This window comes from Chinchilla lanigera, unplaced genomic scaffold (assembly GCF_000276665.1).
Source record: "Chinchilla lanigera isolate Chin_1 unplaced genomic scaffold, ChiLan1.0 scaffold00032, whole genome shotgun sequence".
NCBI classification, from domain to species: Eukaryota; Metazoa; Chordata; class Mammalia; order Rodentia; family Chinchillidae; genus Chinchilla; species Chinchilla lanigera.
In genome coordinates, this window is record NW_004955433.1 from 16,823,236 (window position 1) to 16,838,899 (window position 15,664).

Consider the following 15,664-nt stretch of genomic DNA (forward strand, 5'->3'; position numbering starts at 1 on the left):
CATTACCTTGTTTGTTCGTCAGTGCGCATCTACTTCAGGCTAAGGACAATTTAATGTGCTGACAATTCAACAGTGAACAAATAAGATTAATTTCTTCTCCTCTATGTAATGTACAGCCTAGTTAGTAAGACACTTTTTAAAAAGTATGTATATATGTAATTAAAAGACAAAAGCTAAAGTAGGGTAATGCTGATAAGGTAAATGGTGGTTCCTAGTTCATTCTGGGTAGTCAGAAAACATTCATTGATGAAAAGACATTTTGGTAGCTACACTTACAGAGCATGAGAGAGCAAACCATGTGAATACCAGGTGCAAGACTCTTTCAGGCAAAGAAAACCAGAAGAGCAAAAGCCCTGAGATCAAACTAGCCATAAGCTGTATGAGAGACACATAAGTATTCCAGGAATTAGATCACAAGCAAAGTTCGAGCATCAGTGACCATACGGGCAGAAGTCAACAAGGGTCAAGCAGACTGGGAACTGAATAAGACAAAGCAGAAAATAAATCGTCTCTGTGCTATCATCACATTAAATGTAGTATGATCAATGTGGCTGTGTTAGATTTTTCAAATACCTGAGAAAGTCAATTTAAAGAAAAAAATAGTTGAATTTTGGCCCCTGGTTTAAGAGGTTTCAGTCAGTGGTCGGCTTGCTCCAGGGTGAAAGCATCATGATGGAAGTTTGTAGGTCAGGAAACTGTTCAACTCACGGCAGGAAGGAACTAGAGAACAGGGGAAGAGTGGAGGGGAAGGAGCCAAAGACCACAAAGCATCACCAGGGTCGTGCTCACAGACCCACGTCTTCCAATGAGGCACTACCTCTTTCTAGCCCTTTCAGCTGTGAGCACACAGTGATTTAATCTATTGATGCATGCATTTATTGCCCTCACCAGCCAGTCACCTTGCCAGGAATCCATTAACCCTGTCAAGTTGATAATGAAGATTAACTGGCACAGAGAACTACTGAAGACTATGCTGATTCTAGTGTATTAGAAGCCAGGATAACTGAGACACCAGAGATGATGTAGAATCCATGGAAGTTCAGGAAAATCCTTTGCTTGCATCTCCAGTACATCCGTTTTCATTTTTAGAAGAAATTGTTTAGACTGCTATAGTCAGAATGCCCAAAAGACAACAAGTGCTGGAGAAGATATGGGGAAAGAAGGACACTGTACATGTGGATGGAAATGTGATGTGATCCAGCTATTATGGAATCGGTATAGAGGTTTCTCAGAATAATTGTAAGAAATAGAACTATAACATCAACATTACTCTAAAAATTCAGATGGAAATCACCAAAAGTTTTCTCCATCATTACACTATTGATTGTGTTTAATGAGTAATATCGGATAAAGTAAATGAATAATTATGAAATATTTTATCATTTCCTGAGTCAATGAAAGTCAGATTTCTCAGTGCGGGAAAAATGGAACCATAAATATAATATGTAAGTTAAGTTAATACAAAGGAAGAAACACATTTTTGATCTTCAATTTGAAACTGAATATGTAGGAATTCAGTTTCAACTTGAGACCTCTTAATCTCTTACCGAAAAGCATACATATACTGTGTGCATTCATGTGCATGTGTGTGTGTTACAGTCTTAGCTCTCTGTTCCTTGAAGTAGTCTGGAAGTAATCACCAACTCTGTCTTAATGAGCATCCTTCACAGCTGGATAATTGTCCTGAAATACAACTTCCACTCAAAGAAACTGGAGAAAATAATGTGCAAAATATGCCTTAAAAATCTTGAGAAGTACAAGATAGCAAAGGCACTAGGAAAGACAACTAAACTTGTACTAACATGATTCAAAAACTACTTGATGAAACTTCTACTGCTATAAAAGTTCAATGAATGCAAAACAAATATGAAATCAAAAATCATTGCATGTAATTGAAAAATCATTATAGATATTTAAACTCATATATTCATAAGATATTTGGAATTTATTAGTTATCTTCATAGACTAAGGGAGAACAAAATTTGTTCAAGATCAAGCATTTATTTTTCTTTTTCTGTGTGAATTGCACAATTGAATAACTAAATATTAGATGAAAGAAGGCACCTTATAAATGTATTCCAAGGAATAAGGGAATGAAGAATGCATGTTAACATTTTGTAATAAAATAAGGGACGTGGATTTTGAGTTGCATCAGCCACAAACATCTCAAAAAGCTATACAACCAGATATGATGTGGCTCCTGATAAAGGAACTCACTGCAGCCTAAACTTTATCAGGAAATTCAACTTGTGCCTGATCAAGGTCTTGGGTCTATCTGTCAAGTTTAAAACATACAGAGGATTCAGAAACATGCTATCTCTTCCATTTGAATCTATGAAATACAATGATAAATTGTATAAAATAACTTGGATTCTTCAGCAAATAAATGATAAGAACAAGGAAAGGATGAGGAGGAGCCTCTAAAGGCTGACAAAATTTAAAAGGACAAATTTGTTACAATGGGCAAAACTAGGTCACCATAACTGCCTATATATTTCCAAACTTGGATGCTAACACTTTAAAGAACCATAAGTGATTACCAAAAAAGATTAGAATCATTGTTTATGGCAGGAGAGAAGGAATAGTTGTTGGAATAAGGTGTGGGAAGCTGCTTTTCTGCAGTGGTTGTCAAAGTTCTCTCTTTTTATATGAGTGGTATTTTGAAAGGTTTTGTCTTACAGTAACACATTAATCTATATTTTTGTTACATGTGGCTTTCACTATCTGTATTGTATTTCATAATGAAAAAGTTCTTCAAAAAAATGAAAAAAGAAGCTAAGTATAGTGATGTGCTCTTGTGTCCCCGCTGGTAGCATTAAGAGACTGATTTGGATCACTTTAATCCAAGAATCTGAGACCAGCCAGGGAGTCATAGGGAAATCCTATCTTAAAAAAATAAATAAAAAAGTAAAAGCATCCAACCTTAGTAGATTGCTATGAGGATAGCATAATGCTATGTACAAACATTTACATATACACAGAAGCCATATATAGTCCATGACTATTATTTTGCCTCCAGATAATGTTAATAAATGTATGGGGAGAATACCTTTATCAACTTGCCTTTGGATAATGACATCAGTGTAGCTGCTTGATAAAAGAGTAACCTATTTTGAATGTGAAGATATAAATTTGCTTGGAACACACTTAGAAACATATTGCAGATATAATGAGAATATGGATACAATATTAATAATTTTGCATTTATGAAAAATAACACATGGATACTCTTTCTAGATACATAAATTTTCCCTGTTTCCAGAACAGTGATACTTTGATATAGTACCTAGTTATAATTTAATTTTATAAGCCTATCTCATTCCAACTATCACTGGAAAAACATTGCTAGCTTATGTTTATAAGTTAAAGTTTTGAAGTGAACATTGATTCTGTAGATTCTTAATATGTGTGAATTGATTTATGAAAAAATCAATCAGTTGATCTATCATCTATTCCCTTGTTTTCAAAACGCAAACAAGTTTGTGTTTCCTATAGTAGCATTAATATGCATTATGGTCTCAAAATATGGATTTAATGTTCAACTCTCTGTCTCCATTGTGCCCCCTGTGAAATAATATCCAACTCTAAATTTTCATAAAACACAAACTTTGGTAAATACTCCTAGCTTAAGTTGTGATTATAGACTGAGAATTCCAAGAAGTCATGTTTTCTTTCATAAAAAACAGAGCCTAGAGTGAAAAAGTTAAAAAAATAAATGGTAGTTGAAGTTGGGGGTGAATAGATGGAGACTCATAATACATTAGTTATATACAAGCCTGAAATTTTTTACAAGTAAAGTTAAAAAAAGATGTACAGAGTCTTCTCTTCCTAGTTTTTTTACTACTATGCTCAAGAACCAACAATTTTGGTCTTCATGTATATTTTTTTCTAAAATATCAGTATAGATATGTAGTCTTTAGTAGTGGAGTAGCCCTGCCTAAACAACTGCCCTGCTGAGAATGGAGGTGCTCTGACTGGGTCAGTATCACAATCGTGAAAGAAGCCTGAACTGGGCTGCCTATCAATTGGTAGCCATTTTTCTGAATGTCAACAAATAAATGAATAGACATAATGAGCAAATAAACCTCCAGAGCAGTGCCAGCTTTTCATGTTCCTGTGTTTACTGACATGCTTGAACCTGCGAGTGAGGCAGTTAATTCATGAAGGGAAGGTTCTGCCGGCGTCCTTGGGAGAATGCCTTGTAGAATGCAGGCTCCCTAGCAACGGGAGCAGATGGCTTGTGCAGAGTGTGCATGGCTAACCCTTTGAGAGTTAAGGAGCTTCGAGGTGCCAGTTGGCTATTGAAGGTGCTGCAGCCCCCTGCCAACTCACTGCTCCCATGGTAGTTTTGGAAAATCATTCCCTGACTCATTCATTGTGTCCAGACAGCTGGCAGGTATAAGATCACTCGGCTATGAGTGAGTTGCTAGTGACGGACACCATGTATACCTCAGGAGTCACCCGATGAACGCTTGATATGATGGGCACAATTTTCTCATACATAATTATTTAGTTTGGAGCACGGTTGATAAATTTATATAAGCACAAAACTCTTATCAATTTATTCTCTTATAACAATCTATTCTGTTTGTAGACACTGAATTTTATTTACTAAAATTATTTTCTCAATTTTTTGTCAGATAATATTTATCACAGCTTCAAGCCAGCTTACTAGCAACACAACAAGGCAAAGTGGTACTCAGATATATGAAGTGCTTCCTGAGTGCTTTGTTGGACAGTATATTTAATAAAATTTTTATTCAAAATTAATTTTGACCCTATGTTTTTATGTTTTGATAAATTTTACCTAAAATATTTGTCTCTTTATAAATATTCATCTGTAAAATAACTTAAATTCATACCATCCATCATAAAAATTGTATTTCTAGGTCAAACTTTAAAAATATCAATACACTTTGATTCTGGCATTCAATTTTGAGGAGTTTAATCCTAGAAAATAATGAAAAAATTGATCAACTGTATATCACAGCTTTACTTATAACTGAGGTTAATGATAATTTAGTGTATAATAAGTAAGAAAGTGGTGAAACACTGATACATTCAGGTTTGAAATATTAGGCAGTATTTAAGCCATACAAGAATATTTAATGTCTTCAAATATTCCTATAATTTTGATTTTGGAGGTCTCCTTCATCTAGCTTATATTCAGTACCATAAATATATATGTATAGGACAATATTGGAAGAAATTGTTATGAAATATTAACTATTTCTGAGTTTGGAAATAATTAATGAATAATATGGATTTCCACAGATTGTCTTCTGAGTTAGCGGAAATGATCATTCATTAATGCCATCATCATCAATTAAATGCTTATACATAGAATCTACATCAATTATATATATATGTCACACTTACATGCATATGCATGGGTATATGCGCAAGACTATCTATGGCAAGAAGCTCACATTGCATCATTTTGTATTAATTTGTACTACAATGGACTTGACATTTTATCATGCTTTAACAATAAAAATGTTCTCCATATCTCTGTTACTTATAAAATGTCTAAGATAACGGGCTGAGAGAGTAAGATATTTTTAGTCTCCAGAGAAAATACATCTTTGGATGATTGATGTCTTTTAATGGTTTACCATTTTTATATTCTCCCTGTTCTCTTGAGATTGAGTATAGTCCTCCTAAATTTGCACTGACACACATATACCATTTATAAGGGACAAAATGTTTAAACTTTATCTTTGACTATTAGTGTAAGATCTGCGACTATCAGTATGATAGCATAAACGATCATTTACATGTTGTAAATTTATGCATATATTTTTCATGCCTATATCTGGTAATCTGAGCAACTACTTTGAGGATAACAATATCCAATATAATAACCATTGTTACTTTCTTATCATCTTGGTTTTTGTTTTTTTTTCCAGTACTGGGAATGGAACTCACAACCTTGCACCTGCCAGGCAGGTGCTGTGCTTCTGAGCTAAATCCCCAGCCCCCTATCATCTTGTTTTGAAACTCTGTACCATTTTTATTTTGTTTTTCTCTTTAAAATACATAAGTATATAAAATAACATAATGCAAACTAAAGAAATATACAGGCAAGGTGTTATTTACCTATCTTTATGTTATCCAAGATTTTAATAGACTCAAACAGAATATTTTTATTTGTTTCATTTAATGCAGACAGCATACAATATTAGATTCTTTGAATATTGTCATAATTGTGCTTTGATGTGCATTTATTATTTTGTATATCTGATATATCAGGTATCTCAAATAAACAACCTTTTCCATTAAAAGTCCTCAGAATACTATCTTGGGAAAGATGTTGAAGAGAGGGGAAGATGCCAATAAGAATTTGAAAGATCTATATAATTTTTTCATTCATCTCCCTATTTTTCTTTGTGTGTTTTCCCTTCTTTTCTGTGTCTCCATCATCTATCTACTGGACCAGTGAAATCCTACTGGTGCATCAGAGCTCTTTTGGAAAACCACCATTTCTGTCAAGCCGTCTTTAATCCCTCATAAGCAAAAGTAATTTCTCATACTGATGCAGACTCTTGTGTATGTGTGGGCAGGTGTGTGGACAACTCTTCATATATATTCAGTGTCAATTTGTGGAGAGTGTAAGACCTTTGTGTTGAAATAAATCTTGACTAATAAGCAACATTGCCTTAGGCACTTCTAATCAGTTTGTATTGGGACTAAAACAAAATTTGTTAGTCATTCTGAGATGAAACAAGTAGGTGTCAAAATGCTTAACAATGCTAGAATGTAGGAGTCTTTCAAATATGGCCAGTTTATTATTACTATTGTAGTATACTGTTTATTTCATACCCCCCAATATAGACACATCCAATCATAATGTTTACTTTGAGTTTCAAAATATTTCATATTTTAATGTGCATACATTTTAATAATTAAAGTTGACTGTTTAATGTTGGCTGATTTAGTAATATTCTTTACTTTAAATAAATGTCAAACCATTTAGCACATGATAAATGCATTATTTCCTAATTTGTTTTGCTTAGTTTATTATTAACTTTACCCTTTTAATTTGTATGCACATTACATCAGGTAAATAAATATTTATAGCTACTACCATATGGCTCTTGCTAACTGTTTTTTAATAATCTAACATATAACTAAGCAGCATTTAGGGATTTCAGTAAAAAGTTTGATATTTTATTAATATTATATTTTAGTAGGCTGGCATTAAAGGCTTGTTTGTATAACTTCCAGCAACTACATATTTTCACAGAAATATTTGACTAATAACCAAATAATGACTTGAACTTTTTGTATAATAATCCATCCAATGAAAACAAGCTTTGATTTTCTTTGCCTGGAGTCCATATCTAAACAGGTGCTCTTTGTTAAATTTCATTCATGTGGTGGAGATGCTATCTCAAATTTGAGAAAGAGAGAAGATATTTTACATAAGTTTTGTGGTAAAACAAGTTCTAGTTTTAAAAAAGGAAATGCAGAAATGGGCACAGTTTAGAAAATGTACCTTTTGGATTTGTGTGTATCTCATATCTGTTCTTACTAATTAATTTTCTTTATTCGCCCAACTGCTGTTTATAAAATATACAATCTATGCATGGTTAGACCTAGTGAAAGGAGAGATAGCAGTGAAAAAATGAGGATGGAACTTGGCCTGTGTTTTATGTTTAATCATTAAGATCCCTTTTTCAAATACAAGATTGGTATACTCCATTTTAAAATAATTTGGGCTCATATTTTGACTTCAAAATAATATATTCCATAATCATCAGACCCTATCATTTTAGAATAAGAAGCTCCATAACAGATTGATGAGATAATCAAGATTTTGAGTATTAAACTTCTATCAAATTTCATTGAAATTTGCTGTGATTCATAAAAATGAAGTCTTTAGGAAGTGCCAGTCATGTCACAACCTTTGACATTTCTGAAATACCACTTTGTATATCCTGCACAATAAGTAGGAATCTTAGAAAGTAAGGTATTCACTTTCATCCCCAGCCTTTTATCTTTTACTCAGAAAAGAAGCCTAAAGTAAGTGCCTAAAGTAAGTGCCATGGTCATGAGACTCTGCAGTGTGGAAAGCATCAAAATGCTGAGCACCAGACAAGCCTGACTTTTATTTTTGTTCTTTCGATATGGATGAAATAAACATGTTTTCCATGGAAAGGAAATGAAACCATTTTTATGTCCAAGTCAACTGAGATAGTTCTTAAGTAAAAATATCACAAATTTTTCTTTGAACTTCGAAACAACCTCTTAATGCACTAGGCAGTCAATCAGATTAATTCACAAACAAGTCAGACATAAGAAAACTAGTTATTTACTGGTAGTAAAGTCACAGATAACCTAGTTAATTAACCAGGTACACTACCCATTTTTTGGCACATACATATCTTCCTTTACATGTTGACAACATACGGCCTCCTTAAAAAAAGCCATACAACTATGTGTAGTGAATAAGAAATGCTTCGTCTGTGCTCCATTCAACTTGATCGGCTCTATTCTAATATCAGCCTTGTAAATTATATTACATGTTATGTAGTGATTATACTTTTCTATAACCAATTGATTACTCAGCAAATATGTTCTCATGTCAGCATGTTTGCAGAAACCTTACAGTGAAAATCAGGGAATTTAAATGGACATTAAAGTGTATCTAGATTTAAAAAAACAAAATTTTACAGCATTACTGATTGTATATTAGTTCAGCATTACTGATTGCGTATTAGTTAAAATTCTCTTATTTTGATGCTCTTCCTACTTAAAAGACAGATTTAGTGTCATTTCAGTTTTTCGGACTCCGGCGATGCATTTTTCTGTTACGTAGTTTCCACACTGCATTTGCTACAAGGAGCCAAAAATGCACATATTCATTTCCCTGTGCAGAGAGAGAGAGAGAGAGAGAGAGAGAGAGAGAGAGAGAGAGAGAGAGAGAGAGAGGGGGAAAACCACGCTGAGATAGTCACCTCCACCATCACACATTCAGTCTAAATGTACAGTAATAGACTCATACTCTAAGAAGGCTTGCTGTGTTTGTTTGCCAACTAGTATGCAGTACTTACAAGTCGGTGGTTTTATTGACATATTCCTTCCCATTCCTGTGGTTTTTAATTGAAACCCCCACTGTTTTTCCCAGCTTCACAAGTGCAGCATATACGAGTTTTACATTAACTTTCTGACTTAGACCAGAGGAACTCAGACTCCAATTCATGTAATGAAACCTGTAGATTTGAGTGCGTTTTGGGGGTATGTAATAAAATGATGAGCTCCATGTATATGCTGGGAAATCATGGCTGAGTTAAAATTGAGTTTATGAGAAGTTTCTCTTTCAGTTTTCCAATACATACCATTATCATTACCTGTAGAGCTGGAACTTGGTTTCTTTCTTCTACAGCCTTTTATAGCTATTTCTTATTTGTAGTACTTCACATGCTGAGACTTAGGTACAAAGGGAATCTTTTTTCTTTCTATTTAGTCAAGTTGGTAGCACTGTGGTAATAGTTATTACATCACCCTAAGGAGATACATTATTTGGTTCTGTTACTGAATTTCACTGGAATAGGAATATTATTCATTTGTCTCTTTTCCCCTCTGGTTCCTATTTTGGCTATATAGAAATGATTATTGTATTTCCATGGCAAATTTAACATATGCTTGAGTGATTCACAAGGAGCAACTTTGATGAGCTCTTTCTTTTCCTTCTGTACTGCTACTTGGACCAGTTTTCATCCTATATTAAAAGTGTAAACTTTTTTCCCCCAGCACTTTTAAATGAATTTAAAAATAAGAAGCTATTAAAGTATTTCTTCTCAGCTGAAGGGGAGAAGGGAAACCGAGAGTACCTCTTTCCCTCTATATCTTTTTTGCTCAAGTCCCAAGCATCTCTGAGTAGCCTACTAGGAGGACAGATGCCACAGGTCTTATATTTATATTGCATTTTCAAAAACAACAGTCAGTGAATGTGCCTCAGATATCCAACATTTTCTTCAAGTTTTCTGGGTAGAAATTCAACTGGATATAAGAAAAAATTAAATCTCCCTACAAAATTATACTACCCAATTTTCTACAAATCTCAACTTAAATTCTTACATAATATACAGCAGAGTATAAGGTGATTTTCTTGGTATATGTTGAAAAGTTACTTGTGTTCACAGATGAAAGTGACAAAATGTAATATTAATATCAATGCAAAATTTTTCCAATCCTATAGGAAAAATAAAAATGAGCAACTTCTTCCTTTAATTATAGTAATTGATTACTAACTATAGGTTGAGATTCAAAGAGTGACATGTACCATTTCCACCAATCCAATTAGTAGAATGAAATTGTTTTTAAATTTCTTTTGACAGGGGCTGGGGATTTAGCTCAGCGGCAAAGCGCCTGCCTGGCAAGCGCAAGGTCGTGAGTTCGGTTCCTGGTACCGGAGAAAAACCAACTAAATTTCTTTTGACAAAGATGTGAAGAACAATATCATATATGAGATAATCAAGACTGAAGTTAATCACCAGTATTTGTAATCTGACCTCATCACTTGGGCATTTTATATAATCATTTTGAGATCATTTATCAAAAAATAATATAAACTGTGGCATTTTAAAAAGATTATATCCCATCACTTTGTTATGAAATTTTGTTAACCTTTTTTCCTAAAATAAAAATTTTTAAAAAAGATTACAATTAATCAAGGTCTCAGATCAGCCTTCTACAAGATATAATACCAATATTTGTGAGATCATTTACCATAAAATAGTATAAAGTATGGAATTTTTAAAGATTACAACTAATTAGGATATTAAATAAATCTAAAAGATATAATTCCAATTTGTATATTTTATTGTTTTCTTCTACTTCTCTTAGTGTATACAGTTTCATTGGACATCAATCATTGAGACTGCTATGCATGGCTGACTGTAAATTAATTTGAAATAAATTCTTAAATTTTAAATTAAGCATCGTATACCATAAGCTTTAATTTAGTGGAACCATGATTATGTTTTCCTTTTTTTTTTTTTTTTTTTTTGGTTTTTCTCCGGTACCGGGAACTGAACTCACGACCTTGCGCTTGCCAGGCAGGCGCTTTGCCGCTGAGCTAAATCCCCAGCCCCGATTATGTTTTCTTAACAAATTAAAAGTAATTACTACTTAACAGTGATTACATAATTTGTACTTTTGTCTCATATTCCATAAACTTCATTTCTTTCTTCTATTATTATTAATAGTGATGGTTTACATTATGACATTAGTATTATTGTACAATTTTGTATGGGAGATATGTTAAAGACTAATATCATTATCACCAGTGGAAAAGCTGATCTAAAACAAATAGCAACAGGAGAGGAGAGTGAGAGAAAAGGAGAGAGAGAGAAAAGATGAAAGAGAGAGACAGAGAAAGAGGCCCTAGTTTCTAAGAATGTAATGGAACTTAGCAAAAAATGACAGTGGAGCATGTTGTGAACTGTGATGCCAGCAAAATTTTAAGTTTAGGTGAAACAAATTCCTTGAAAACCATCACTTCAGACAAACTTGCACAGAAATAAATTAAAATATTTCAAAATTTGAATCTGTACTTTGAAACTTTTCTATAAAATAACTACAGTTCCAGATGGCAGTCTGTCCACACAGAAATAGAAAAAAAAAAAAAAAAAACCAGAGGAACACTGCAAAAGAGACAGAAAGGAAGCCTCTGCCACATTCATGAATTTGAAGACAATAGTTTTGAGATATCCTATAAAGTCAGTGAAGTCTCAAATTTCCAATGAAAATTTTGCTGTTGTAACTAATTTTATATAGTTTTAGAATCAGATTGTCAAAAGAGTAAAATAGGCAAAAATACCATCCAAGAAGCTTAAAGACTTACTCTACCATCTCCAAGATTTACTACAAAATTTCATCTTTTACAAGAATGCAATATTGGTGCAAAGATGGATGAATAGACCAGGCAAGTATTTAAAAGGCCCTGGGAATGCATGTAGTCACTTTATTTACAATTAATTTGACCTTGTGTTCCAGATCTATAAGATTATCTATGCAAGATCTTTGATTAATTGAATAACAATATACATGCTAATACCTCTGCATTAATTTCCAAAGCACAACAAAGTTAGTGACTTAAAACAAAAAATGTAAGCGAAATGCGGTGCACTGCTAATAATCTCAGCTCTCTACGGCTGAGGCAATGGGATTACAAATTATTGACCCTGGGGATACACAGTGAGTTCAAGGCCAGCCTGGATTACACAGTGGGACCTAGTCTCAAAGCAAAGCAAAACAAAATAAACACTCAAATTTATCATCGAACAATCTGGACAGCTGAAGACCGAAATTTCATTTGGTTGAACTCAAGTGTTAGTAGGGCTGCATTCATTCTAATGGTAAAAGAGGAAAATCTATTTCCTTCCCTTTTTCAGCTTCCAGGGACTACTTGTGTTCGCTGGCCCATGAACCCATTCCTGCAACTTGAAATCCAGCAAGGTTTGGTTGAGTCTTTTTGCATTGCAGTCTTTGTGGCTTTTTTTAAAAACACATTATGATCACCGTAGGCTTAAAACACATTATGATCACCGTAGGCTTACTTGTTTGACCTAGGATTATCTCTTCATTTTAAGGTCAACTGATTAACAGCATTAACTGTATGTACAATCTTAAAATTTAATGCCTAGAAACATTTTTGGTTTTGCTTCTTTATATTTATTTTTGAGCTAGGGTCTCCCTATATTGTCATGGTTGATCTTGAACTCCTGAGTTCAAGTGCTCTTCCTGCCTCAGCCTCTTGAATGCTGGGATTAGAGGTTGGTTAGGTATAGTTCACCATGTCACATAAAATGAGTTCTTGGACAGCTCAGTGAATTATAAGATCTATTTTATCTGTAGATCAGTGATCCCTAGACTTATTGAGCAGCAGGGACGGGTTTCCTGGAAGACAATTTTTTTCATGGACCAGGATAGGGGGAGATGATTTTAATATGATTCACATGCATTACATTTATTATGTACTTTATTTCTGTTATTATTACATTGTAATATACAATGAAATAATTACACAATTCATCACAATGCATGATCAGTGGGACCCCTGGATTTATTTTTCTTCAACTAGACAGTCCAATCTGGGGTGATGAAGATGGTGTGGCTTATACATAGTCTAATTCATAATCTCATTTTTGTTGTATTGGTTTCATTGCAGAAAAACTTGCTTCACAAGTATAGGACGTTTGCAAAGGAAGCAGGCTTTCAAGTGCTTTTGGGACAACCTCATGATATTCCACCTTGACTTTAATGTACAACATATATATGGACCATTTCAAGTTGTCTCAAACACTCTTAAGGCCAACATCATTTGTGATCTCGAGGTGTGGACCCTTTTTAGCAAGGGCAAAGTTGATTCACCTGGTTTATTCACAAATGGGTTGAAGATCTACTCCTTTCAAATTCAGGGGTCTCTTATTGTTTGGAAGTAATGCTCAAACTCTTTTGAATTGAAGCTAGGTGATCATGCACCAGCCAGGAGAAATAAGACCACATCTTAGTCTCTTTCAAAATCTCTCCTGGCTGGGGATATATCCCAACCATACAAGTACCTGCCTGGCAAATTCAAGGTCCCGAGTTTGATTCCTGGTACCTAAAAAAAAAAAAAACAAAAAACCAAAAAAACCGCAAAACAAACAAAAAAAAACACCAAAATCTCTCCTGATCCCTAGTATCTTGATTAGTGAAACTCTATATCATTTCTAATTTTTAAAATGATTTATATTGTCTTTAATTGTTTGATTGATCTTGCATTCTTACATCTGGTAATCTAAGCAACATCATTGAAGATAACACTATGTAATATAACAACAATTGTTAACTTCCAGAAAAAAATCTCTCCTGATGTTTCAAGCACATAGAAAATGCCAGTGTTCACTCATCACTCTCATAATTCCAGCTTGGCTTAAAATGTAGCCACTTTATCTGCTGACTTGATAACAAATGCTCTTCTCTCTTGAATCAGCAGATTGAGTTTCTTGAGAAGGTTGAATATGCCAGATGAATAGGAAAGTTTTATGATGCATTCTGTATCACTGAAATATGCTGCCAGAGGTGATTTTTTTAAAAAAGAAATACCCAGAGTGGCTCTTCTAACTCTGAAACTCTGGAATTTCAAAAGCCATCTCACTTTTAAGTATAAGAAAAGACATGGGTGCTCTATGTCCATCTCTTCACAGAGCTGTGACATGAGTTGAGGACATGTAATTTAATGTAGTTGGTAATTTTAATCACATCCTTCAAAACACTGTATGTTCAGGTGACTTTTTTTTGGCTAGCCAGCATTTGTCTATAGATGACATAGCACATAGTCTCATTCAGAAGCAATCTCTTTGACACAGGTAGTGAAACCAGAAAATCACTGTCATGAGGTGACTCTGTCTATGCATACACTTACACAAACTGATAAATTCAGTTTTCCTGACATATAATCATTCAAATATTTAAATAGAGTTGCAGTTGTGGTGTTGGTGATCACAAGAGTGCACATACCATATCCTCATGCACATCCTCTTGAAAAATGTATGGCACAAAAACAGTCATCGCTGCCTAGCGACATCAGTAGATGCGTCAACCTGGATTGTGTATCTTGGTGACTCATTAATCCTAAGAGCTGCGCCTCAGTATCCTTTGCTATGTCAACAGTTAATCTAGTGATGGTGTTACATGGAAGAGGAGCATGTGCCAACCTTTGAACTACAGCCTCTCCTAAAAGTTCATGAGAAATGGTCTGAGCAGTAGGCTTAACTCTTCACCAACAGTCAAGGGTCTCTTAGCTTTAACACTGCAATTATCCAGGAAGAATGATGCCGCTAGTCCAGACACACTTGAGGAAGTGATGGCTTTTGATAATTGCATCTGTTCTTTGACTTCACATTTCTTTCTTTTGAAAAGCTCAAAGACTTGTCTTTTAAAGCATGGTGCCCTTTTTCTATGTGACAAAATGGTTTTGAAGGTTTCATGGCTTCTTTGCATAGCTGGTCACTGCATGTTTCAAAGTGGGCTTGGAGAATGTGAAACACTTGTTCAATGAACTCATAATTTACATGGGTCTCTTGGTATTATCTTTCAGATTGAACTTTGCTATTTTGTAAAATGTTGTCGATCTGTTAGTATTTTCCTCCTTTTATTTCTAAAATAAAAAAAAATAAATAAATGGAGGAAAACATTAACAGACAGATAACCATTTACAAAATAGCAAAAGAACAGTACAAACAATACAGAGATACAAACAAAGTGGTAGGAAATTAACAATGCTAGCTGTAGTACATATTGATATCTTCAAAGTGCTTTCTCAGGAAAACAAATAGAGACATGAAATATTGATCAATCAAGGACTCATTAACTGTTTCTTTCAGCAAAGAAATAGAAGACAGGAGATCAACTATGTTAACTATCCTGTGTATACATACAAACAAAATTTCTCCTTCATTCCCTTATCTTTTCTCACATCCCAGTTGCCCTTTACACTTGAGAATTTTCCTTTCATTTCACAATGTCTATTATACCTCCAAGTTTTTAATTAACATTTCAGGTTTTACAATAGTGAGACAATGTGGTACTTGCACATTCAGGTCTGATTTATTTCACTTATGACTATGGTCTCTAGTTGTGACCATTTACCTATAAAGCCCTTGAGTTTATC